Here is a 27,461-nt window from a genome sequence, read left to right as displayed (position 1 = left end):
ATTTCGTGTAAAATAATTACAATTTTAATTGTAATAGATCATTACGTGCAATTATCATTTGTAATAATTGAATTTAAAAGTCGATAGATTGGAGATAAATCGAATGATTTAGATTTAAGATCTAGATTTTTTTGAACATGAACAATTCTTACAATTTAACATTAAAAGTATACATTTTTAATTCGAATTAATAGATTTAATTTTAATGTTAACATGAAATTTTGGTCAATAATAAGATAATATTTATTATCCTTATATATTAAAAGAATTTTATTTTTTATTGTTTCAATGAAATCCGAATCACCATCAAAAAAAAATAGAATATTTTTATTTTATTTTTTAAATATTTAAAAGATTAAGAAAAATTACAATTCAAATAATCTAATTTTCCAATTGTTTTAATTTTAATTAATCTCAAAGAACAGAATTTCAATTCATATGTTTTAAAAATTCAAGAATTTGATCTAAAATTTTTTGAAATTTCAAAGTTAAATTAGAACTTTTTAATTTCAAAAAGTTACTTTGTAAAAATTTTATCTATCTAATTTCATTGATCAATTTCTATATTTTAATTAAATTCAAAATGAAAAAGATAAAAAAATCTTATTATCATTAAATAAATTATACTTGATAGATACATTTACAATTTATTCAATTGATCAATTGAGATTCTGTTCTCATAATTATAACCCTTTTATTTCTAACAAGAAACAAAATACTGTACGGGGAAAATTCGATGTAAGCGGTTGAAAAATTGATTCGAAATTTTCGTAAAAGCTTGTAATGTATTCGCAGGAAACATCGTTTCCATCTCTCAGATTTCCCTCCTCAAGAAAAATTCGTCTTATTCGAAAAGAAATTCATCGCTTTCACGTTTCTCACGTGTTCCTTCCTCTAATGCTTTCAGAATTCTTGGCATGCGTAGGCCGAAGGAGGAGGAAGGGGGAGAATTGAACAGGACCGAGGAGCATGGTGTAGTGCTCGTTTTGGGGGTTGCTGGCAGATCAAAGGACGCGAAAGAGGGTCTGGCCGCTCTCGAGCAATTCGAGGGCCGGTGAGCATCGCGACGGGGCGAGCAACCCCGTTGCCTCCGCCAACGTCTAACAACCCTCCCGTCTGTCACTGTCGACGAACAACAGAACAGGTAGGGATGCAGTTTCGTTCAAAAGAATTTCCTTTCGTGTATTAGCTTGTAAGGACAAACGGGTATACGGTGAATCTCGTTGCCGGGCGATGAACTTTTAACTTTACTTCAATTTCGTCTCTCCCTTTCGTGCTTTTTATTTTGTTTGTTTTTATGAAACACGAGAGAAGAAATTGAATAAAATAATTTTACGACTTGGAATATCTGTTTTGTCGATGATATTGAGGAATGCTTTGGATGAGAATCAAGTGATATTCAATACGTATAATTTTATAATAATTTGATAATTTTAAAAATTTTTAGTTGGCTGAACGTATAGAGATTGTATATGAGTATCAATTTTGCTTTTTTTTTTTGAATGGGTTTGTGTAATTTTTAATGCATTTATCGATGCAGTACGTTGTTTTCTTTGGAAGAATATCAATCTATTTTCAAGGAAAAGCTTTGGGAGATGCTTCGACTTGGATAATTTTTTTGAAAAAAATTATATTGTTCTATATCGATATGTTGAAAATTATTTGAAAGAAATAAAATTGATTTTTAATAAAATGATTTTTCTTTGCAAGTACTATAAAAATACTTGCAAAGAAAATTATATAATATGAAATTATGCACTTTCTATTTCATTTTATGGAATATATTTTATACTACAATAAAAATGAAAGATCGATTTTTAACTATAATTAGAGAATTCTATATCTATAAGATTCTCTCTGTTATTATTGTATTTTATTATTATAAATAAATTGTTTATAAATAAGTCGTTATGAAGATATGATTTTATCAAAAATGAATGTAATAATAGAAGTTTTTTATGATCAAGTTATTTTACTCATTTTAGAATTAAAACTAAATTATATTTTTTGAATAATGATTTTAATATAATTTTCAAAATTTATCTTTATCTTTATTGTTTTTATAATATTAAAAATATATATTATACAAAATTATGAAATTATTAAGTCTCACTAGTATCAAAAAATTAAAATCATTTACAATTTCCAACAGAATAAGATATGATGATTTATGCAGATTATTAAAAATAATAATTACTATGTTCCAAAATATATATTTACAGGATTAATTTTACATAATACATAATAACGACATAACATAATAACATAATAACGATTTATAGAGCAATGATCATTTTAATCTATAGATCACCTTTGAAAATTAATTTTAATGATTTTTATCATTTATTTATTTCAATATAATTTCATTACTATACTTTATAAGAGTATCAAGATGACCTTTTTGTTACTTAAAACACTGCTGTTACAAAAACTGCTATTCGTTCTATTGCAATGAAACTGTTATTTTCAAATTTTTCTTATTTTGAAAAAGAGAATCATAACTCAAAAGATGATTAAGAAATAGTGTTTCAAAGATTTTGAGTTTATCTCATTTTTAATAAACTATATTTATGAACAAGAATATACATTCGTGCATACATTTATTATTCAAAATTGCTACGGCATTCAATTTTCATTACTTTACTTAAATTTTTTTTCATTCTCATGTTTTCTTTGAATATTTCTCACAATTATGAGAAAATTAAATATTTATTTAAAAATTGAAAAATTCAAAAGTTCAAGGTGTTCATTAGCAGCGTTAGGCCCTCAAGTACGAGCATCGTGGCTTGTAAAGTGAATTTCGTGGTTTAGCATGTCAACCTGACATACCGCCATGGAACGTTTGGCGACATGGCGACCACAATTGTGGCTGTGTCGTTCTAACACCTTCGGTAAAAGCCACATTATCTATGCGGATAATAAGGATTCTAATGTCACGGGTGAGAAATATGTATAATTGACGTAAATCGAGGAAACATGATAAAAAGAACGAGATGGTTCAGTAAAATGAATAGGAATAGTACTGAAAAAAAAAAAAAAAAAAAAAAATGAAAAATCAAAGAAAATATGCTTCTTTTACATCTTTTACATGAGATATGGTTATAAGGAATGGAAAGAAATTTTTTTTCAAAAATACCGTTAATTTATAATAATAGAAAATATATTTTTCTTCAAGAGTTTTTTCGTATTTATTCTCTTAAGAAATATTGATATGTCTATCTTTGAGATTTATTTAATTCAAATATGTTTCTAATATATAAGAGATGCAAAGATGAAGTAGCTTAATATATTGTAAATTAATTTTCTCAGAAATTTCAAAGTATTTTTCAATATTATGTATCTTATTTAATATATTTTTTTACTTGTTTTTTGTCATTTTTATTTAATTCAAGTATTCAACTTTTAAAGAATGTAAAGATAAAATGATCCGATATATCCAAAATTATTTTTCTCATCTAAATTTTTATTTATCCCAAACTCGAGTTTAAAGAATGCAAAAATATTTTCTAATATTATATATCTCGGCTAATATTCATAAATATATTTTAAATAAATAAAAATCAAAGTTATTTTTTGTTTGATTTTAATAAAATTCGTTTCATATTATTAAATGGGATAATTTAATCATTTTTAGTAAAGCATATACCTAACATATACATTTTAAAATATTACGATAAATGGTAATAGAAAAAGATCTCTGAACTCGCTTTGAACACGTTCTATAAAAACAAAAGATGTGCAAACCGCGATCGAAGTGGAGCTGGCTATACAAGGGTAATCGTGGTTCAAGGCTAATCCAAAGTTCATTCGTTCCCCGGTGCGCGTTTCGCGTAGTTGATTTCGTTAAATCGCGATTGTGAAATACTTTGGAGAAGTTTTGTATTTAAAGAATGCTAAATTATTACCAAGCACGCGATTGTATCCCAGTGGTGAATGCCAATCGATACCGCAATGCTATGATGGCGTTCCATTTATATATAACTCGCAAGAGGAAAGAGTAGATATAAATTATAACGTAAATTAATATGCATTTGATTACAATTTGTTTCTTGCTAATTATTTAATGCAATTAGTATTTTCTTTTCGAATTTTTATTTCATAATAATAAAGGTATTGAAGAATGACATAAAAATTATTGTATATGGTATGTATTGAAAATTATGATATGTATTCAGAGGAAGTCGATACTTTATGCACAAATAAATCGAAAATGTAGAATGAGAATTTTTGATACGAGGTCTCGTTTTTGAGAAAATTCACTGTGAAATTCTATACGAGAGCACTTAAGAAGTTTTGGCAAAATGTATCTCTTTGTATTTGTGGTAATAACTCGAAAGATAATTAGACGTAATTATAGGAATAGTAAGAGATTGTACATTGTAATATGAGTGATGGCATTGTTTAAAATTATGAATACAGCGCGAAGAAACATGCTTAACCGTTTCTCTCTCAAGTGCACGCGCATAGAATTTCAATAATTAATTTAGTCGAAAAGGAAGCTTTATATCGAAAATTGTCATTCTACATTTTCGACTTATTTTTGAATAAAGAATCATCTTCTTTCAGTTTATACGCCTATTTTGGTATATATATTTTACTATGTACATTTTGACATAGATTATTGAGAAATATTAAAATATTTGCGTATTTCATTCGCGAACAAATCTAAAAAAATTATCTTTCTCGATGATTATAATAAAATTCGATTTTATTGTAATTATGTATGCGATATTATATGCATGTTTGGGGAACAATGGGGCAATTCATTTGCATTTATAATGTTCATGGTACGGATTGTGCTCTGGAGAGCGATAAACATTATATAATAAATAGAGGAACGTAATGGGCAATCGTAATTGGTCGTTACATATGAGTAATTTGTTTTATAGATGTATAAGATCGATGTTTTTTTTTTTATTATATTCTATATGAATTATAAATTAGATTTTTTAATTCTTTTCTTGCCAAGCCTGAGAAAATAATGGTGACGATTATTAGAATTCATCATCAAGTTTTTTTTTTTTCTTATTTTCAAATTATCTTACTTAAAGTTGTGTCGTTTTTAAATATCATTATATAATAATTTATATAATAATTTATATAATTAATTTATATAATTAAAAAAAGAATATAATATAAATTATAAAAGATATAAATAATGTTATTCATTTTGTCTTATATATTATGTCTCACTTATGATCATCTTCTTTCTTGTAATTTACGAAATAAAATAAATAATACGAAGAAAGGAATTTTTATTAATAATTAAATAAAGCGATATATATATAATTATTTAACTTTTTACAAAGTACACGCATTAAATTTAAGTGATTAAGTTGAACACAATAATCTTTTATAATTAAAAAAATACGCTACTACATTACATATATATGTAATATATATATTATATTATATATTATATACTATCAAAAGATTTCAGATTTCATTTAATTCCTTATTTTTTTATTATTTTAAAAAAATTAAATAATTAATCGTCAATGAAATAATATAATCTATTCTTTAATAAATAAAAATAAACGAAAATATTTCTTTGATCATAATAAAATTTCCGCGACAATTTAAATTTTAATAATAATAATATTTAATACATGCTCCTTGGATAATATTTTAATTATTAATCTTTTGAATCGAATTAAAAGATTGAATCGAAAAGAAGTATTTAAATTCGCCCATTTCTCTTTCAATCTCCTTTCGTCGAGACTACAATAGGACCCAGAGGTTTTATTTACGATTTTATTAGAACCACCTACCCCGTTCCTTTGTCATGCGATAACGAATAGGGGAATGGAAAAATAAATCATTTTTGATTGCACGGTCGTCGCGTTAAAATCCATCGATTTTATTCAACCAACTCGAAGAATGGAAAAAAAAAAAATAAATGTTAGGCAAATGGACAATAAATACATCTGTTCAAATTAAAATATAAAATTATTTACAAAAAATATTTACACTCTAATGTATGCTTAACATTAACAATTTGTATTTCTGTTAATTGTAAAAGAAACGAGCTCGAATTTGTTTCTCTCAATAGAATATTTATTTTATATTATTTATTGTGTATTTACAAATATGAGCAACTTATTTAATTAACTTGATATATTGAATGAATATTCTTGTGCAAACAATTATAAACCATCGAATAACAACAATAATATTAAAGAAAAATGGTAAATACATAACGTAGATAGGTATAAATTAAAATTAAACTTTTGATTCGTCAAAATGTCATTTTTTTTTCTTAATTATTTCTATTTCAGAAAACAAAAACATTTTTTAATTTTCTTCGCCAAGTTTAATATTATTTATTACAAACGGTTATCTTTATGATTTTTACAAAAGATTTTTTATTTCGATTCAAAATATGTTTCTAAACGATAATATAAGAATATTAATGAATCAAACGTATTATAATAAAATAAATATATTGTGTAAGTAAGAAAAACTAAAAAAATAAAAAAAAGAAAAGAAAAGGATTTATAAGAAATTTAATTTATATGCATCGAAAGAATCGCGAAATTTAGATCAATGAAAGGAAGATGAAAGTGCTTCCGGTTTAGTTGATCAATGGATTGAAAATGCGAGGGAGAAAACTTGCTAGGGTTCGCAAATTGCAAATCTTTCTATATTAATCAATATAGAAAATGAACTGCGCCCAGTGAGTCAGAATGATCCGAATTCAAAAGAATTTATCGTTCCATTCTATTCTATTGGAATATCTAAAACTATTTTGTTCATTATCATGGAAACGATTCATTCTTATTGAACATATTTAAAGATTATAATACAATCATTTTAATATTAATTAATCATTTTATAATCATTTAATCATATTATAATCATTTTAATGTTTTTAGTTATGAATTAATTAAAAAAATTATTAAAGATAATACTACTATTTTGAATAAACTATTCTAACAAATAAATAAAATGAAATTAATTTAAAATTATTGCAATATAATAATTATTATAAAAATATTGACTTAAAACGTATTCCAAAATCCAAGAATACGTTAAATTTGAATTTTATAATATGTTGTGAAATTATTGTTCAAATTTGCGAAAGATTCGATATAATTAAATGAAAAAAAATAATTCCAAATTTTAAATGTTATTTTCTCTCTTAAAAATTAATCCCTCGATCGATCTCAATCGTTCTTTAAATTTTTTATATAAAATTTCATTAGTTATCCTAATTCGTTATAAAAGAAATTTTAACATTAACACAATTATTCTTGCGAATAAACCGCTTATCATCGTCCAATTCCTGCAAATCTTTTTTTCAAAAAAGAGATTTTTCCATTTTAAACAACACGATAAAACTGCACGTACCCAGAGAAATATTTTGGCAGCCGCGTTTCACGAACGATTCACAACGAATAAAATAATCCTACAGCCCCTTTTTACAACAGCCCCGTTGAAAGAATACAGATTTCCCGGCTCGACTTGCAAAGGGGTAGTCGAGCAATTCAGAGAAGCGAGCTTTATCAGACAGACGTGTCCAGGGGTTGGAACCCATTGGTTGCAGGTTCGCTCATCAATCAGTGCGTTTAAAATGAACTGCGCACCGTCAAGCGCATTTCACCCTCTCTCTCTCTCTCTCTCTCTCTCTCGCTCTCTCGCTCTCTCTTTTTCTCTTTTTTTTCATCCTTGATTCTTCTTTTTACGCTTACACCTCTCTCTCTCTCTCTCTCTCTACTCTTCTATCGTCGTTCGATAGATTGTAGCTCGGTTGAAATACAGGAGGCAGGAGGAGAGGGGGGGAAAAAAAATCTCGATTTTTGCTAGTTGCTAGTCCACGAACGAACCGTAAAATTCGCATTCGATGGTTAATTGCGCAGACTTGCAGCTCTCGGGGAAATTGATTCGTTCACCCCCCGCCGTTCCTCCGGCTCTCTCGCCCGAAAAAACCTCCAAAAAATGGGCCTACGTGTTCGTGTTTCTACCACCATTTCTATTTTTTTTTTTTTTTTTTTTTACTCTCCCGGATTTTTTTTTCGCCATGGCGAAATTTCCCGCATTACACGAGATTGCATCGGTATGTCGCTATTGAAAAACGGTATAATGGCTGTGAGTAAATGAGTTTCGTTTCGTATACAGCGCGTGTATATCAGTTTTCCACTTTCTCATTGTAATTAAATGGAGTTTCGCGTGTAAATTAGAGAATTTTTTTTCTCTCTCTCTCTCTCTCGTGTATCGTTGCGTGGTCCAGTAGTCTCCGACAATGAGAAACAAGTTTTGATACATGATACAATATCGTAATTTTTTTTCTTGGAAAATTTTTCTTGAAAATTTAATATCTTCTTGAACGTATAATAGAAAATTTATTTGAATCGAGATATTTCTCGTTGTAATTTAGAGTTAATAGTTGTTAACAGTTGATCTTTTTTTTTTTAAAATTTTTAAAATTTCCTTTTTTTTTTCAAGGATATTATTGTACAAACAAATCAATAATTATTTGCAAATTGATTAAAGAATTAATAGATGCGTATCTCTTTATTATTTTTCAATATATATTCCTCATTTTTAATATTAAAATCGAAAAATATTTTTGACTAAGAATGTTTTCAATTGCTTATCGATAGAAAATCTTTGATGTTTCAAATTTAAAAAAAATTATACCAAGAAAATTATAATAATATTATTTATTTCTTAGTTATTTTGCGAAAAATTCTTTCATAACATAAAAATATAAATAAGAAATAATAATAAATAAAAAATTCGAATTTTCTTTTTGACTTTTATAATTACTTAATTAATTTGATATTATCGTGAATAATAGATGAAAAGTACGAAAATATAATTCATTGAAAATTAAATCGAGGTTAAACGATGTGTATTTAAACTGTCTCGAAGTATGTAAAGAATTTTACATAATTTGATAAGATATCAATCCTTGATGATGGAAAGTATGATGAAAGGAGAGGCTTGTAAGAAAATAAAGGTCAGGGGTAACTGAAACAAAGGAAGGACTTTATTGTCTGTTAAATATGTGTTTATGTTTTGACTCTCATTTTTACACGTCTATAAATATAAATAGGGAGAGCGAGTATAATTTTAAACATTGTCAGTTTTCTTTTTGCACGCAAGAATTAAAAATAAAAAATTATAAAATATTTTTTTTTATGAAAAAAATTGTGTAACATAATTTTAATCAAAATTTATTGGTATTAATGTTCGTTAATTTAATCGAAAGCTTTGAAAATTATATCATTATTAAACATAACAAAAAAGGATAGTAATACAGAGGAAAAAGGATTCTATCGATAAAAAATTTTAATTAAAATAAAAATAAAAGAAAAAATTTAAGAATAAACAAGTCTATTTTAATGTAGTAAAAATATTTCTATTGTTTACGAAAAATAATTTTTTAATAGAAAATTCTTTAATAGAGTCTAAAATATCGAAATTTTGAGTATTAATTTAATACTAGTGAGCTAAATGAAAATAATGATATAGCAGAGAAAATTATAACATAAAAGGGGAAGAGACTTTTATAGAATGAAATTTCTATAGAATTTTTCATAGAGGAAAAATTGTATAGAATAGACAATGTATTCAAAAGGATTGAAACAACTTAATTTTAACTATTTAGTAGAAGTTAGACTTGAAATTCTTTAAACTCCGATACGTTTATTATCATTATCAAAGGAAGGCTCGAAGAGGAGATTCCAGATAGGATGAATGTCTCAGAAAGTTGGAATACTTTCTAGAGATAAAGTGATTAGCTATCTATCGATGAATAAAGAGGAATTTAGAGGCAGGGAAGTTCATTTTAATCGTTGGAATTTCTGGCCAATTAATTTTCTTCGAACATTTAATAATTTGAGCATGAATTATGATTATTAAATTAAATTACATTTGATACTCCTTCAATTTTTGAACTTTAGTTGATGTTATTTTTATGTTACATCTTTGCTACATTTTTCGTTATACATTTTTCGATTTATTTTTTAACTTCTTTATTGCATTCGTAAAATTTCGTGTTAATTGTGCATGATGGAAACTCGACTTATAAGATACATTTACAAGATAAACAAATAATGTCTTTACAGTTTAATAAGTATAAGCTAATCGTGATTAGACAAGTAAAGAGATCAAGTAGAAGAAAAGTAGATAAGACCCGTCATGCTGAGAATGCATCAGTTATAGTTAACAAGTACAATAGAAACCAATAGAAAATTTAAATCAGATAAAATATACATAAAGATTAAACAAGTAGTATTAGTCTAGTTGAGAGATAAATAGTACAAGTAAATTATGGCCTATGGCTAACTTACTTTTATCATCTCGTTTTCATTCTGTGGTGTCCATATCTAGATTGAATCATTTTTATAATAATTAAAAATTTTTGTTATACGTAAAAAGCACAGTTTTCGATATATAAAGTAAAATGCAAAAATCAAAGTTATGTTAAAAGGAATATATACACAGAAAGATATCGTTGTTCAAATAACATTACTTAAAATAAAGACAATAATTTTATTTCGATAAAATATTATTTTAAAACGAAGATATAACTGAGAAAAATTGTACTTCGATATAACTATTATTTTGATACAATTTTATTTGAATACAAACATTTATTTCAATAAAAATCAATTAAATGTGTTTTAGATATAGTAAATACTATCAGTACCATTCAGAATGTTTACGTCTGATTCAATAATTTAATTAACAATATATAAACCGTGTTATCTAAACTATAATAAATTTAATCGAATGTATTAATTCATTGATTAAATAAATGTCTGTCTCGCGTGGATGAAATGATCGATTCGATTCGATTCGATTTGAAAGAGAGAGAGAGAGAGAGAGAGAGAGAGAGAGAGAGAGAGAGAGAGAGAGAGAGATAAATTCAGTAGCAACTCGTGTTATTGGAATCCGTATTGATTCAATCGTATTTTTCGGATCAAAGTGTATTATAGGCGAGGTCGATACTCGACTTATAACCCGGGTAAATTGCATAGCGAACTAAGCTCCCTAAGCGAAGCGGCTCGATCCACTGTTAGAAATTACATTATGTCCCTGAAGAAAAGGGGAATTGTACGATTCCGTTTCTCAAGTTCGCTCGACTTATTCGTCGTAAAACCGTTATAGCTCGGTGATACGAGAATCTATATTTTTATCCACGTTAGCTGGAATTCCATGGCTTTAAGCGGGATTTCTCTTTATTGCAAAGATTTTTATTTTAAAATACGAATCTACTTGGTATTCCGATAAATGGCGTATAATTTTCGTATCGTACACGTGCGAGATTCTCATTGTTTCTCGTATCGAATTTATCTCTTCTTGATCGATATCGATGAAATGTGAAAAAAAAAGTCAGATGTAATCAAATTTTGATTTTTGATATTGATTTTGAAAAAGAATCGGAAAAATATTTATCGAACATTATAAATTAATAATAATAATAATAGATATATTATTTTCGCAGAATAATAGTATTTTAAATAAGAAATTTTATTTTGACAAACTGTAAAATGTTTTCATTTGGCAATTTTAAATATAATTTTAAATGTTTACCCAAAATATTTCTTGACCGTATAAATAAATTGGAAAATTGATGTAATTGTGATATTTGTGAAATGTTAATTAAAAAATCAAAATTCTATATTTTGAAAATTTGCATCGCGTAACGAATTTAGTTATTAATTTTCGTGAAATTTTTATGATTTTTAAAATTAATGTAAACAAAGTATTTATTTCTTAAACGAATATAACACGAATTAAAAAATAAATAAGAATAATTTGTCAAAACAATTCAATCATAAAACGGAGAGAAGAACCATTGAGGAACAGTTTATCGTGGGAAGATAAATCGTTTTTACACTCCGGATAAGTGAGATAGAACGTTATCCAATCGCCATTCGAAACTTTTAAACCGGGCCGGAACAATTGTTCCGCCATCAACTTTCCTTACTTGCCCTGAATATCTGAAACTGTTGATCGAGACGAAAGCGTGGAAAGTGTTAAAATGGTCCGCAAGATTCGAGATGGATCGAATCTTTACTCGTTAGATGGAGCCACATCGATACCGAATAGAAGACTTATACATCCTAAGGTAAATTGCATCCTAAAGGTGAACTCACGATAGTAATTTACTGTGGAAAGTAGGTCCCGGTCGGGCCATAATGCTCTTTCATCCGCAGAAGACAATTTAAATTGTCTGAAATCCGTGATAGAATTACAATCGGCGAATTGCACGAACATTCTGCTCATTCTATCTTCATTGACATTTTCATGTTTCGACAAATTTTTAGTAGTGAATGTTTCTCGTAGATCAACGATATCGTCTCATACGTTCGTTCGTCGTCATTAACTGTGTAACTTTTTGAAAAAATACTTATGTAACTACGATATTGATATTTATATGTATTTGTTTATATGGGTATAAGATTTGAAGAAAGAGTATGAGCATGGAGGATAATAATACGAGATTCTTTTTTATAATTTTCAAATTTTCTTTTTATATTAGATCCAAACTCGAACAAATAAAAACTAGAGGCTTCTTCTATACTCTGAATAAATAGAATGACGATTTAGATTCGATGCAGACGAACGATATTTATCTTTGTTATTTTTTAATTATAAAAATATTAAAAAAAATATATACAGTCGCATCAAATTTTTTTAAATAGATTTATGATGATATTTTAAAATTTGTTGATTACACGTAACGAATTTTTGACTCTGTGAATATTGAATCTGTATAAGAGAGTAATTTCCTTTATTTGAATTTTTTTATTTTTTTATATTTCAAATTTCTTTTTATAAAATTGACCATTTAAATAAATATTTTTTGAAATATTATTCTATTTAATATTATTAATTTGTTTTAATTTTGTATGTTGTTCTTACAAATAGAAATATACATTTCATCAAAAGTTGCACTTTTTTATTTGAATTAGGTGAAAAAATTTCTTAGTTATAATTTTATCTGTGAAATATAAGAGAGCATTCATTTTATTAAATTTTCTGATAATATATGGATTTATTTTTGCTAAATACTATCTTATATTATTAAATTTTAATTCTAGAAAATGGAATAATTGAACAAAGAATGAGAAAAGATTAATTAAATTACAATTTCTGAATTAATATGTGAGAGGCTTATCTAGAAAAAAAGAATTTATCGAAATAAGTGAAGTTATTATAGATAACTATAATATTAAATTTCTAATATATTTTTTTAATTTCTGAAATAATATTTTCGTATAATAATGATTATATATAATAATATTTTCGAAAGAATTTCAGAAATAAATTTTTTATCAAATATTTTTCATCAAATATTTAAAATAAATAAATGAAATCAATATTGATATCAAATAGTACTAATTTCCAATTTATAATTTCGAATTAATTGGATGTGAAGATGATATAAAAACATGTGAATATATGTAAACAGTGAAAACATGAAGATTTTAATAATGAACGTATATTCTTTTCTGTAAATTCAAAAATGAAAAATTAAACAGAATTTAATGCTCGCATGTTTGTTATTGATTAAAAGTAGAAAAAATCGTTTTTTGATATGGTAATTTGTATACCAGATCGTTCTTCCTTATTTGTTATATTATTTTAATTTGGTTAGAGTTATATTCGTAATCGAGAGAGGGAAAATTCGTGCAAAAATTGGAATGATAAACACAGTGCTTTTTTAAATATATTTTTTCGTTAAACAATAAATTTCATTTATGATAGATAAAATCTACGCGTGAATTTAATTAATTTAAATAAATTTTTAAATATTAATTGAATACTTTAATACAAATACACTTTAATGTAAAATTTGAATATTTATTTTAAAATTCACTCAATTAATTAGATAGATTATCACAAAAAATTTTCATATCGAGAATATTACATTGTATAACATTCTCTTTTTTTTAGAATCATATCTTAATTTGCTTGTTTTATTAATTAATTTTCATTATGCATATGTTCCAAATATCATATATTCATATTCCAAATATCGAGTAAATTATTTTGTTGAAAGCATATTTTCATTAAAATTATTTATTTATTTTCATTTATATGCAATTAAATATATAAAATATATATTTAATATGTTAATTAAAATGATTGGCAATGATAAAATTAATTAAAATGTTTAAATGTATTAAATGTAATAGTGCTTTACATTAATCAGTAAATTTTTCAGAATCTGATTAAATTAAACAATAATTTTTTAGATTAAATTCGACTCCTCTTCTATTATTTATATTGTTCAATTTACTACGTTTTAAACATTTATAACGTATCAAAAATACTTAACTTATACAATGATTCCATTGTATATTATTATTATGTAGACTATTCTGTCATAACATAATAATTATTTTTTCAATATCCATCCTCATGTTAAAAAAGAAAAAGCATTATTCACATAATTTTAAACATTTTCTCCTATATCAATAAATATCTGACAAGATATCCAAAGAGAAAACGATTTCATTTACTGTTCTGTATAGTCACAGAAAAAATCGTAAAACAAGAAATTAATCAATCACGATCGATCTATAAAGCATCAGAAGAAAGGGAATCGAGATCCCTTTTCAATACTCTTTTTTCAATCTCCATTACAACATAACACCATGCTGATACATATGTACCATACTTCCAACGATTGTTTTCTCAATATTCACCCTCCCTGGTAAATAGAAAAAGCTCTCATCTTTCCACGTTCAAACGTATCGAGGGTTATAACCCTGCAAACATTGCTCTCGTTGCACATAAGTATACTCTTGGATACGCGAAGTTATCACGAGCGTGTGGGTAGCCTTGAAGGGTGTTCAGGAAGGGGGTTTCAGAGTCGAGTCGAGCGGATGTTTGCGTCTGGAATAGAGCGGAAACAGGGCGTCGTTTTCGAGTATCGAAGACGTTGGCTGCGACCAGCCAGTGAGCCTTATCTCCGGTCGAGAGAGGATTTTCTCCATTATATATACGTTTCTAACCGTGACTGCACAATCGCTGATGCTCGTAGCTTGGTCACATCCATTGTAAACAGAGCCATTTGTCAGCTGGCGGCCATCAAACGCAAACTATAACCCTTCCTTCCAATCCTGTCCTCCTTCCTTTCGGACGCCCACGTGGATGAGAAGTTTCGCTCATCGACCGTCACAGAGATTCGAATGAACCTCTNATCCTGTCCTCCTTCCTTTCGGACGCCCACGTGGATGAGAAGTTTCGCTCATCGACCGTCACAGAGATTCGAATGATCTCTCGAACAATGGGATTGGTCAGAGTGTGTCCATTGTCCGGACGCCACGTGTGAACGCGGCTTAACGAGCGATCCTCATTGTTCCTGGCTAAAGCTCGTGGCCGCATTTTAATATATTTTCACGTCGTCGATGCTATATATATATATATTATGATATTTTTATATTATAATTTATATATAAATATATATATATATATATATAATATACTTTTTTTTTAAACATGTGGAAATATTGCTGGAGATGATAGATCGAAGGTACACGCGAAGATTGTTGGGGGAAGATTGTTGGGAAATTTCCGGAAACTTGGATCTGGTGGAGGGTGATTATATGTGACGTGCTGCGAGAAAAATTCCGATCGCGTTAGGATTTATCGGGGGGGAGGATGGTTATTTGTTTTCGTTTCTCGAGGGGTGAACTCGTAGAGTTATTGCTGACGGAACTGAAATAGCGGGGTCGTAAATTAACGCATTCGGAATGTTGTTACATGACGGTCATAAACTGGATATAAGGCAGCAGTCGTAATAAAAATATCGAGATCGATAATAATGTTACAGTTAGAATGGTATTATAAATTAGAAATTATTAGGGACGTTGGAAAAAAAAAAGAAGAGAGTTTCGAATTTCGATAATTTCGGTTTTATAATTATATTATTAAATATTGGAACAGTAGATAAAAGTTAGGGTAGAAGTGAATGGAAAATGAGTTATTAACGAAAAAGATGCTTAATATGCGTATCCCTCTGGTGGCAGGGGGAAGAAAAGAAGAAGCCATATTATACATGTTATTTTATAATTTATTTTCTTATGTATGAGACTTAATTTTTTTTGTTTTTAAGAAGTAATTCCATTACACGTAGTAAGTACAAGTAATTGACATTGTAAGAAAACGATATTATTGGCTTTCTTCATTTTTTGTGGAATTTGAATTTTTATATGCAACAATTAGTTTTTTTATTATTTCTTAAATTGTATAAAAATTAAATTCATAGTTATATATGTATAGAATTTTTAAACCTGTCTTTCTCAAAAATATTAAAAATGACATACAGAAAAACAATTTTTTAGAAAATTGGCTTGAAAACTTGTATAATAGAATGAATTTTTAAATTTCAAAAATTTAATATCAAATATTGTCATGACATTTTTTATTAATTTAAAATTAACTCTTTCGTAGCTAATTTTCTCTAATAAACTCAAAATTGACGATTTTTATATGCAACACTCTTTTAAAAAAACAATAATAGATATGTGTTTCATTTTATTTTCACACTTTGTAAACGTGTTAAATTTAATATCTTCTAATCGATTTTATCTCGCTACTATTTCGACTCTATCAAGTGTACATTCAGACTACAAGTACTCATGTAAAATTCAAATATCTCTCAAAGTTTTCTAGTCACAAAGCACTCGATGAAGTTCGAGTGAAGTTCGCAATATACACATACGAGAATTGCATCGTATAATCATCAAGTTTAACAATGTTCTACGCTCAAAATGAATACTTCTGCGAACAACTTGAGATTTATTTTTAAAAATTAGAAAAATTATTAATTATTATGTAAAAAAATCCTAAAAAAATTGCAATTCGTCGAAATCGTGATAAAAATAAAGTGATTATTTTTTAACTTTTCTATTTGAACTTGTGATAAAAATTTAAAAAACATACTTTGAAGACTTATATTAATTGTTATATATATATGTTAAAAATTTGACTGAAATGGATACAGAAAAGTGTAAAAATCTATAGATTTTAAATAGTCGATCGAATATTTTCTTGCCAGCCGGCACGAGTACGAAATTTCGAAATCGCAGCAAGCGTTTAAACTTGCAACATACAATATATCAAACTTAAAATATAATGTGCACCGCGCCATTTCTTGACGATTTCGAGTACATTATCAACGGCTGCAGATGCTTTTACCGGCTCGTTTATTTTACGCTCGATATTATTTCTCTTTTCGTGCGACGAAGGCATATGATAAATGAACCGTAGAACTGTGAGGATTCACTCGAAAACTTTTCCTGGAGCGAATATCAGCCGAGATAGAGGCTATTTCACGGAAGACTGATTCCAAATTTAACCTTCATTCTTGTTTATTATCCTCCATCTTGCCCGTCCAACGATACAAATCCAACGAGTAAATGCGATTCCTTGGCGGTTACGTGTTAAGCTTTCGGTTATCCGGAGCCAACCGATTTAACGGTAATTCTTATCGAGTCGGTTCGCTCTTTCAAATGAACAGAGGGAAAGTTTCTTCGTTTTTTATCCACCCATAGTCTTGGGTTTCCTCGCAAAGTTGCGAAACAGAGGGAATTTTTCGCGATCCGATACCAACCAAAGTCCACTTGTCTTTTCAACCTTTAATTGCTATCCAAGTTTCGTATCGAATTTCGATCGAACGCGGTTTCTTTCTTCTCCGCCATGTTTTGAACGATCATTTTTTTTCAATTATTTGCTTGACTAATTAATCGAAAAAGTATTCATGCATATCATGCGAGTTTCAAGTAACAAGTTATCGAAACTAATAATAATTTTATTTTAGTAAAAGGAAATAATAATTTGTAGAGTAATGGATTATAAATGAATTTTTTTATCAGTGGAATTTTATTTCAAAGAAGATTTTTTCGAATAGATAACGTTGTATTAATTGTAAAATATGATTTTGGTTTTATTATCCTGTTGGAAAAAAATATTCCCAGACAAAAGATTCAAAAATATACGTTAATTTATCATATAGTATTTCAATATATTATTAAATTATATTGTATAAATAATGTGATTAATTTTCCAATTTTCTTTAACGTTTTGCAAAAATATTCTTCCAAATCAAAATATCGAATCAAATTATTTCAATGTTTTTCAATTGACTTGAAATTATTTCACAAATAAAAATGAATTTAATGAATACAATCTGACAATTTTTCTCTTTCAACGAGCAAAATAATAATATTTTATAATATTTTATTAATTATAATATAAGCTCATTACGTGAATTTTCCTTCGTTGAATTCATATCAAATATTTTCCAGATGTGAAGAAATGCACAATATAAATTAATAAGAGAAAGATCTGGGTGAAATTGATCTCCTTATTCACGGGAGATTAAACTATTGACAATTCAAAGGCAAACAAGAGATGAATTTATTAAAAAAATTTCGATACCCGAGATTCTCGTTGAGACGGTTGAAACTTTTTCCAGAGATCTTTCTCTTATTTTTCGATGTTTTAAATCGATTAAACGTATCCAAACATTTTTGTTCCCTTTCCTGAAGAACTCTTTCTCTTTAGGAAACGAGAATTGGAAAGTTTCTAGAAACTGGATCAGCTGATTGTTCACCAAAGGCTTGAAAAACTCGTTGAAATGTAGAGGTCGACAAAGCTGCCTCTCTCGAGTATCGTTTCACTAGGGTCACGAGTCGTTCTGATCGAATTTGATGGTACTAGTAATATTCTGACATATCTACCAAACTTTTATACTTACATGAGCTTACATGAGCTCTTATGGCGATAATAAACTCATCATGATTTCTCTTAAATTGATTCTTTTATTTTTATCGATTTTAATCGAAATTTTAGATTATGCGTTGTAAGTTTCTTAAATGTTAAATGCACACGAAATGAATTTAACGAATAAAACGAATAAAGATATTATTATAAATTTGCATAATATATGCAATATTTGTATATATATGCAATGCACATATTTACGTAGCATATATCTTCTGAATCTTTAGAAAGAGAAACAAAATAACTTATAGTGTTGTTTAATAAATAAAATTACAAATATTTATTATTCTTAATTCAAATTAATTACAAATTAATTTTATTATTTGATATTCATATGAATCATTCTAAAAATATATTGAAATCATTTGAAAAATATATATACAATTTCTTTTCTCATTTACAAATTATTTTAATTTATTAATTAAATTTCAATATATTTCTTCTATTTCTATAAATTGAAATTCATATAAAGAGTCAAATATCTTGAACATTCGTGATAATTCATACTTCACATATGCCAACCTAATATCAGAGACAAGGTACTGAATAGACTTAATCATCTTATCCTATGAAGATCCATTGACGTCCCATGGCGGGTATATAATGTACTTATAGTTTAGTCTATGCAGCCAAAATACCCAAAGGGAATCTTGCAAGATTTAGTCTGAACTGTATACGCATGATTCTTAGTTAGTATCGCTTTCCAACTAATCTTTATAATATAATATATTTAGTGAAACATGATGTGGAAACGAGGTCTTGTACTCAAAGAGTATTTTGATATATTACATTAATAAATCTGATAATTAAATTTATTAATAGTAAAATTATATTTAATGTAATTAATATAATTAAAATTAATTCTATATAAAAATTAAACAAATTAGAAAAGCTAAACATAATAGTAAATAGAAATGATAATTTTATAATCAATTATATATGTTTTATTAACTTTTATTAATTCTATATTCCATATAGGTAAGTACTTGAGATTTTTGAACATTTATTTTAGAAATTTTAGACATGATTCGATTTATATTAATGAATTATTCATAGATGGAAAAATTAAAAATTTTCTATGTATAGAAAATTAAAGTATCAATAAATTATTCACTTTTGTTTTTCAATTAAAAAATTTACTAATATCAACATACAAAGATAAATCTCTAATAATTTTTTGCAAGAATTCTTTTTCTATTTCAATAAATTTTGAATAATCTAGATTGTTCGTGATCCTCTTAGAAAAATGATTCATGTGAATTCCTAGAAAAGATGGAATAATCAATTTATATCAATATCATCTGCGTGATAAAAGCAATTTCTTCCTGGGACATAACTTCTTTTCACTTTTTTCCATTTTCTATTCTTACGATGATACCGACTATGTCGTTCAGTTTCATTTTCAGGGAAATGGTGGTCATTCATATATCCGATATAATACTTTAGATGTATTGTTCACAATTGCGTTTTACTATCTTTTATTACTTTCCCTTTGTTTACGAATATTTCATTGAAATATGTAAAACGGGAATGTAAAATGCATTTTAAGTTTACGTTTATTCGAAGAGAAAAGATATGGTAATAACTTTTCTCAAAATTGTTTTGAAACGTTTATTGTAAATTTTTATTATTCTAGAGTTATTATTGTTGAAGTTTCAGCAGATAAATTTTTTTTTAAATTGTTAATTAAAAACATCGAATTCAATTAACATAAACAAAAAATTTAAATATTTGTTTTATTAAAGAATAATATTACCAATGTATTTTATTCATGATGAAATGAATAACAATGCAAATATTAAAATGTAAGAATTTTTGTTTTAAAAAAATACGATTTACATTTTGGAAGCCTCAATATTAGATTGAATTTTTATGGAAATAAATATTTTTCATTTAAATATTTTTATTTTAAATAAACGAAATAAATGATTGTGATATATATATTTTTTTCTTTTCAATTTTATTTACTGTTTTAAATAATATGAATAAATTTATTTGTAAAAATTGCAAATGCCACATCCATAGAAAAAGAAATGATGAATGAATGATATGATATTGAAGTTTTAATTCCCAGTTAAAATAATGCAAATAATTTTTTATTTAAAATTAATATTAATTAAATTAATTAAATTCTATTTTTATCTTTTTAATAATGATAATCAATTTATCAGAAAATTATAAAAAATCATGTTATAATATGTAAATTATGAATAAAATCATTGATTTCACAAATTTACATATAATATGAATATTCTATATAATTTGATATACGACATATTTTTTACACATATTTTAACACGTTTTAATTACATAAAATTCCAATTTTATTTCAATCTTTTCCTTTCTTGATACTTTATTTACGTTGATGTCTCTAAATTTTTATCAAACATAACAGAAACGGCGATACAAATTTAAAATTAATGAAATCATATTAAGGGATCTATTTCTTTCATTCTTGATGAACTTTATAAATTTTAAACAACTATAAACTGTTTTAGTATTGTTCGATATTATATACGAAGGATAATTGCACTATAATTGGCTGACAATTTTGGAACAAAATTCCTAATTAGATTAACAATTCCTAAAATTGTTCCCCAATTTTGGTTTTTTAAATAGATGTAATTGGTTATTATCATTCGTTATTCTAAAAAAAATTCGCGAAATATATCTATACTTAAAGGCAGTTTTCAATGTGAATGTAAAATTAGACCAGAGTATGTAAACCAAGAATATAAACCCAATTAAGGGTACGTCAATCTTAGTGGAGCTCGTGATTCAATGAACCAACAACCATCCGAGGATTGGAATTATTCTGTATTCCCATGTGATCCAAAATTCAAACTGAACTGTGTGATGTTCATCTATGACAGAGATAGCATAGGGATATCGTCTTATCGAATTTACACTTCAGTAATCTAAATGGCATGATAAAACAAAAAAAAAAAAGAAAAGAAAAAAAATAATACATATTTTTATTTTTATTTTATATTTATTTTGAATTATTTATCTATTTTTGACAATTGTTATTCTATTCTATAATAATGAGACAATAATTTAAAAATAATGTAAATTGTATATAATAAAATTTGTGATATTTGTGTATATAATAAAAAATGATATTTTGAATTAAAAAAATTAAGTTGGATATCAATATACATATATTTATATATATATATATATATATATAAAGTAAATTTTATATTATTTGACATTATGACTAAAATATAAAAATTCTATTCAAACTGAAACTTTTATTTCCAAGAATTTCGTTTTATCTGTTGTCTCATTGAAATTTATAGTTTTTATCTTTTTTAAAAAATCCCAAGTTTCCATTATAAATAAAATTTGTGAAAAAATTTCACAATTATTCCAAATCCTGATTATATTCTATTAAATTTTCTATAAAAAAATATTAATCATTTTGAGATAGAAAATGATTAATTATATATATATATAATTTGTCTAATTACGTTCGTATAATAATTTTCTCCATCGTTCTATTTTTAACTTCTTCAAATTTTATATTCCTTATTGTCTATCACATTTAATAAATTTCAAAGCAAAAAAAAAAAAAAAATTATCTCTTTAAAAAATTGATTTAATATCACTATACAATCTTGCCATCTTCTATAAAGAACAGAAAGTAGCAAAGAACGGTTTTTATAGGATGGACGAGGGTTATTTAGTCTCTGAGCGTCTTTAGACGCCATATTCTTCCCTCCATTAGGGAAATGAATTTCACTTCCGATCTCTTTCGATCAGTCTTCTGTGATAGACTCAAGAAAAACTTGTTTTTTGGACATTTTTAACCCCCTGTATCATGGTTCATCGCTCATAGATGGAATTTTCTCCACGTCTCTATCCTTTCCTCGAGTTATAGAATACTTATCTCATTGCTACGACCCCTATTGTTAATTTGATAGCCAATTATTAGATATTTTACGAATTCATTTAATTGTGAATTAAATAAATGGAAAGTATTGCAAGTTAACAATTTTATTTTTTTATAGATCTTTAAAAAATTAATCTTTATATATATTAACTAATATCGATAATAAACTTTTATATTGATTATAGAATCTATGTATACATATTCCTTTTTTTTCATGAAATAATTACAATTTAGATATTTGCAGTAGCCTCAGTTTTAGTTAATCAAAGTAAAAAAAAAGTAGTCATCGAGGAGTAAATTTATTTTAATTAACGCGTTACACAAATTAAAATAAACATTTATCATCCATTTACCATTAATTAAACAGATACATTTAAAAGGTTCAGCAAGCGTGAAAATATTTTCTGTAATTCTGTAAATATACGAATTGTATATATGTCGTGTATTTCTCTATCGGTGAATTCAATGCAAGGACCAAACGTTCGATCGATACATTTTCACGAACAATGCGATAATTGTTTACCACCCTTCTGTTCAGTAAAATTTGAAGGGTTTCCTGAATGACGTGAACACAGCTGTGCTATGGAACGAGTGGAGGGTGCAAGAGAATGTATTAGTAGGCCAGGGTAATTGTGCGATAGGGTGAAGGTAAAAATCGGGCGAGTCGAGGTGGAAAGTGTACGTGACCGGATTGGGATTCTGCGGATGGGGAAGATGGGGAGGAGGGTTGGGTGGATGGAGTTAATTTTGATCTCTCGTGGATGCATTAATCGTCGAGGGCTTTTTATTTGTGGAATGTGGTTGTTGGAAGATTGGAAGATTGGGTTGCAGATAGATTTGATCGGATATAAAATAAATCGGGAATGTAAGTTGAATATGGAATAAAATCCGAATGATGGATGTAGAGGAACATTTTGGACTTATGAAATTATAATTATAATTTAATGTTATTCGCTACTTATTTTTTGCATGTTAAGTAACTTTATGATTATTTGGCGAGTTTTTGATTATTTTAAATATAATAAAAAGAACAAATATATGCGCGATATTTATTTAAAAATAATAAAATATGATTCAACGAATAATTTCTTAAATCGATTGATTTCAGAAAGTTGACCTTTTGAATTTTTCTTTTGCTTTTATATTTTATTAGATAAATATTTATATTTTATATACTTTTTTATTAAAATAATTACGTAAGTATTAGTATAGTATCAGATTGGATAATATTTTTATATAAAATGCAAATTTTAAAAAAATTTTTATATAAAATGTTTATTCAAAAATTTGCATTTATTATATTATATTATTTTGCTTTCTTCTTATTATTTTGTATTAATTTTTACAATAAATATTTCATTTTTTTTACGTCGCAAAAAAAATTAAAATCCAATAAATTGTAGATCTATAATTTACATCATGATACAAAATAACTTCTTAATCTCTTTTTTAGAAATCTCTTTTTTATTCACTACAACATAAATATCGTAATTATAATATTATTTAAATTTAAAAATTACAATATTATTTATTTATTAGATTAAATTAGATTAAGTTAAATTATTCACGTATCCATTGTTCTATTCACTCCTGACTTAAAAAAAAAAAAAAAAAATTCAATCACAACTTGATGGTTCGAGGAAATGTAGTTTCAGCGAAGTGATACCGGTTTTTGATACCGAGAGTGTGCTTTAATTGCAATAAAAAGAGCGTAGGAAAAAGGTAGAGAGTGCCTTTTCTTGCTTTCGGTAACGGATTTCACCGGTACACGAAACATGGTTTAGTGTTCTAATTTGCGTTAGGATCGAGATTTATAATCCTTTTTTTGCACTTATTTATCAGCCACTAACGGTTATAAATCTTGCAATACGTATTAAATTGCCAATCATTCCTAATTTGCGATCTTTCTATTCTCAATTATAAAATGATAGTTATAAAAAAATCGAAGTTCAAGATTCGATTCTTAAAATTAATATCCGATATTCCGTTTCGATTTCACGCAAGAATCTATTGAAATTAGAAGTTGCACACTTTTTTTTTTCCTTTCTTTATTTTTTTTATTTTTTTTTTTTCACATAGGAAGAGAGTCGTCTTCAAAATAGTAACTCGATCGATAAGGAAGTTACACCGAGACTAATTGGATGTCGTAAAGTTGGAATATTGAGATATCGAGGGATTCGATATGTTATGGGCTCTGACGTGCGACCATTTTTTTCTTTCCAAGTTTCATCCAAGAGTTGCTTGTTCTATTAGTTCCGAAGAAGAAAGTTTTTATGGGTCGCAATTCCGGAACACCTACTTTCCTCTCTTTCTATTCTTTTTCATTTTTCCTGCTTGCTGCAATCATGAACGGTTCCGGTATATTGTTTGGTTGCATTTATACGGGCGCAACTTGGAACTTGGTTCTTTATTTTCATTAAAAGTCGGTGAATCATTTTGATTTTTATGCGTTTCGATATAAGTAATCGAATTAAAGGGAAATTGTTTTTTTAATGAAAAATAAGATTTTTGTGGAAAAATTTCTTAATGAAAAATATTCTATATTCATATATAAATTATATATATATATTTTCATCCAAAAGTTTCAGGATATTTTTTTTTTTAATAAAATCTTAATATATAAGTTATTTTAAATTTTAAATTTGCATCAATTTTTAAATAGAATTGAGCAATGAATATAAATAAAAATATAAAATGATATAGATTTTTCTATCTTTTTTTATCTAACATGAAAATATTTTAATATATTAATAATCATATTGATACGTATTGATAAAATCAAAGATTTGTTTTTTTCCCTATACTTTATTATAAATAAATCAATATCTATTAATATAATTATTTAATTTATTTCAATTTATCCATTTCGATACTTGTCCTTCCATAATATATTTTTATTTACAATTTTCACAATAATTACAATAATTAATTAATTTATAATTATTTATTCAAAACTAATTAATTTTACAATGTTCAACAATATTCTTGCAAGGAGCAGAGAGCAACACGTCCGTTCTTCTCTGTGTCCGGAACATAACTCCGTTAAATCGATATTTTGGATATCAATGACAATCGATATTGTTATTTCTTGTGCCGCATTGGCAATAACGTTTCACACTATGATTATCAAGGCTCGTAAATAATAAAATAGTGTCAACATTTTTTAATTTTGATTTTTAAACAAGTTTAATAAATTAATATAATAATATTTATACAGAAGAGAGATAGTAGATATGTTAATACTTATAAATATAGGAATATTTTCGAGTGAATATCACGAGATGATATCATAGTTAAAACATAATCTGAATTTCACAGATTGATTACATATATTTCAATCGTGTCGTATCAAAAATATTAAATTATGAAATAAACGAATAGGAGAATTTCAAGCTTTTTTATCTATCGATTTAATTTTAATTTTAACTTATCGATATCCCTTTTATACCGTTTGAATTTTCGTGTTGAATTTTATATAGTGATATAATATTATTCCAATTCTGCGTACATGCGTATCATTGAGAATTAAGTTTAATCAACTGAACGAGATGATTTAATGATGTTGGTTTCAAAGTTTAATTGGTTTGTAAGCAATACTTTATACTTGTATTTCATAAAATATATCGATGCAATGAATATTGACGATAAAATCGTGTTTATAAAACATATATTTTAGAATATATATATATAATATTATTATTTGCTTGAAAATTGAAAAAAATTTGAGTATTTAGAATACCTAGATAATAATACTAATAAATATTAATAAAATAAGATTAATAGATAAAATAAAATTAATAGATATTAATATATAACAAATAATAGATGATAATAAAGATCAAGGAATATTGTAGGTATATATCAAATTTAAAATTTTTAAGGAGAAAAGATTATAATTATCAAAATATTATTTTTTTATATAGTTTATCAAATTTTATTTTATACATATCATTAGTATTAGTTTAATATTTTTATTTTAAGAGTTTAAAATCACAAGTACATAATTTGAATATTTTGAAGGCACTCAAATAATTAAAATTAAATATATAAGTTATTTTTCAAAATTTAGCGGAGAAAGTATCCAAAATCTTGAAATAGGATACGTACAGAAAATGTTAAAAATGATTTGGAATCTTAATTAATTAATGAAAAAAAACAAAAAAATTTATGATACAATTATGATATCCTATTTTTAATTTTATTAAAAAATATATACAATTAAAATTTATTTTTACAAATTTTAATTTATCCATCCAGAAAATAAATTCATACATTCTTAGAGTATATTATTTTATGAAATATCCATGTCATGTAATGATTAGAATATTGACTGCTTTTTATATAATTTTATAATATTGTATTAGATATTAATACATAAACATTATTACAAATATTAAATTTCCGTTAAAAAGAGAAATTTTTTTCGAGTTTTTTCTTGATGTAATCACAATGTTCTTACGATACGTGAAAGACAATTCGATAAAAATTTAAGAATACGCGTAAGTAACATCAGCACAAATTCTAAACTCTAAAATATGGTTAACTCGAGAATTCAACGCGGTGAAATTGATAACCCCTGAAGTAGAGAGACTTGAAACTTCGATATGAACTGACCTGAAAACCCGGGACCTGACGAACTCGAAATAATGGAACGGAAGGGACTCGAAACAGGGAGATTTAAAGATCTTCGAGGGATGAAGGAGGGATGAAAGAGCGAATTGAGGTAGTAATATGTTAATGAATTTTATAAAAGGAACTTTTTGTGAAATTTTAAATAAGATGAGTTGCTTTAATATGTAATATGTATCTAATA

At 26.2% G+C, this 27,461-nt stretch overlaps 1 protein-coding gene across 1 annotated transcript in view; it reads left to right on the top strand.

Moving 5' to 3' along the window:
- Positions 1–1,029: 1,029 nt before the first annotated feature.
- LOC122715550 (inactive rhomboid protein 1) overlaps positions 1,030–27,461 on the top strand; it is a 348,614-nt gene continuing 322,182 nt past the window's right edge. The window contains exon 1 of the mRNA XM_043937820.1: positions 1,030–1,144. The gene's annotated coding sequence lies outside the window, so the exon portion shown is untranslated. The remainder of the gene's footprint in view (positions 1,145–27,461) is intronic.

The sequence above is a fragment of the Apis laboriosa genome, unplaced genomic scaffold (assembly GCF_014066325.1).
Source record: "Apis laboriosa isolate Shangri-la unplaced genomic scaffold, ASM1406632v1 scaffold38_cov145, whole genome shotgun sequence".
In the NCBI taxonomy this organism is placed as follows: domain Eukaryota; kingdom Metazoa; phylum Arthropoda; class Insecta; order Hymenoptera; family Apidae; genus Apis; species Apis laboriosa.
The sequence above is the reverse complement of the archived record's forward strand: the minus strand, read 5'-3'. Positions and strand labels throughout refer to the sequence as shown.